At 37.5% G+C, this 2,377-nt stretch overlaps 1 protein-coding gene across 1 annotated transcript in view; it reads right to left on the reverse strand.

Moving 5' to 3' along the window:
* The window catches only part of side (sidestep), a gene marked incomplete in the record, with an annotated part of 89,733 nt that overhangs the window by 31,923 nt on the left and 55,433 nt on the right, over positions 1 to 2,377 (reverse strand).

Raw genomic sequence — 2,377 nt, forward strand, 5'->3', positions numbered from 1 at the left:
CAGCGATAAGGCCTCCAGAGAGATTAAAAATCATTCGACTGTATGGAGTTCATTTATAACGAAGAAATAAAGGATCTTTGGCCACGAATGTGGATGCTCATACTTTTCCTTCGAGCAGTTAATTTATAATTAATTAAACAATATTTTGGGGTGTTTAGCAAAAATTAACGCGTGGTAAACCACTTTTTAAAACAAGTTTCAAGCCTCACCAGCACTTAGAATGCGATGAGAACGCGACTGGTATGGACTACTAGTCTACTCCTTCCAGGTATATACCTAATTGAGTGCAATTCCATTTTGATCCTTTCCTTTGTTTTTCATCTGTATTAATATGAATAATAACTCAGAAAAATTGAAAATTACATAAAGTGCTCTATTATACTATTACCAGAATTTAAACCAAAATGAATCATCGAATTCGTAATCCGGAGATCGATTCTGGAAATGTGGAGCTTTAGCTTTAGCTTTAGCAAATCAACATAGTGTTGTTTAAAGCATTATATATTTCAATAAAAATTATTTGATTTTGATTTGATTACTACTTGATTTTTCGCCCTGCAGGTTTCAAATATCCGAGAGTCTGGGTACACCACAATCCTCAAGGATATCCAACATGATGAGATAGCATCAAATCGTACGGAGGTAACGTCTCCACTGAGTTCTAACCAATTTATGAATGCGGCGGTCTGACATGAAATTGCACTATGGTCTCTCAAGTACCATTGGACGTTGCTGTAGTTGGTGGGTTCCTCCCAACTTTGTTTCCTCTCACTCGTCTACTCAATGGACAAGGGGATATGGTATTTCAGTACATTTGTGAACACCGACGAGTTTGATCCAACAACACAAACTTTGGTAATTCTTGTTCCGGGGATTATACATTTAATAAACAACAGGAGACTGTTGAGTGAATTAAGAAGAAAGTTACCACAGGCCAGGCAATTCAATATTTTGAATTGTATTATAATCAATCTCCATATACCTAGTACAGAATACGTATCGTACGGAATACGTGAATTACCTTCCTGTAAGAGAGATTATTGTAACTGATTTCTGTAAGAGCGTTACGACTTTGTAATCTCGCGCCACTTTAGGTGGACCAATAAGGAATCGTGGCTTCATGATTTCGAGATTTTCGAGATAATCGATTGTGTCAAGCGTGTTGCTTTTAGAATAGGACTGAGAAAACGAAACGACGAACAAGTATGTACACGATTGATTGGCAATTGAAATTTTTTCCTTACGCCACCGAAAGCATTCCGTCTTAATGAAGGTATGCACATACTTGAATAAACTTTTGGTATTCTTTCATGGACATATCACGTCAGGGTCATTCAAATCTGCGACTATAATTGAAATGTTCAATAGATGCCAATTAGAATTTTTGAAAAAAGAATGAACATTTAGTGCCACGAATTTGCAATGCTGTCAAATGATTGATTCACGAATCAGATTGAGTGCTAACAAAAATTGCTTCATTTCAAATTTCAATAAAAAAAAAAGGTGCACGTTCAATGCCACTTTTTTCCTCAGTGTAGAGAAGTCATTGTCAGTGTTAATCGTACATGAAGACAGACCATTATCAGCGACGGATCTGTTTACATTTTTTAGTTTATCATATCGACCGATTCACGCTACACAAAAAAAAAACGAATTGTTCGATAGCCTGAGAAGTTCTATTTGCTCTTTTGACAATTAAAAACTGTAAGGAATGTTGAGGAAATTCGTTATGGCTCCCCGAAGGACAGCAAAGTCAACATAATAAGTCGTGGGTACGCAGATAGAATGGCCCAATCGCAAGTATTTGTATTATTCTGTTTATCTTCTTCCTTTCTTTTACAAGGGTCTCGTGCCTATCGGTATCGGTTAGAATTAAGAGGAATTCATTACGTGCATTTTGCCATAAGAACTGAGGAGAAATCCGTACTGTCAACTTTGTTCTGGTTTCGACTTATCATCGACTAATACCGATTGGCTTTCTTTTAGACTATGCGGAGAAACGCCTTAGGTTAATTGATCTTACGAAAATTATGACATTCGTGTACTGAGCCGAATATTTATCATGCTGCGCGATTATTTAGGGTAATTTAGGTACGTTACCGAGTGTTTTTGGGAGGTGTAGGAGCAATTTCAATATTGCCGCTCCAACGCAGGGATCACGGGGTTAGGACAAGTTTTGAGGTTCGTTTTTCGGTGACAGGTCAGTGAAACTATTACAGCCGTAGCCACCCACTGAGCAGTCAGGGCTGTTAGTATTTTTCTCGTTTCGTTTTCATTTCGGTTTCCCTTCAATTCCATTTCCGTTTAATTGTCCGGGAGAAAATCCCCTTAGGCAGCAGGATTTTATTTCAGAAATTCAGTTTTGACATACAGATAC

The sequence above is a fragment of the Fopius arisanus genome, unplaced genomic scaffold (genome assembly GCF_000806365.1).
Source record: "Fopius arisanus strain USDA-PBARC FA_bdor unplaced genomic scaffold, ASM80636v1 scaffold00085, whole genome shotgun sequence".
In the NCBI taxonomy this organism is placed as follows: Eukaryota; Metazoa; Arthropoda; class Insecta; order Hymenoptera; family Braconidae; genus Fopius; species Fopius arisanus.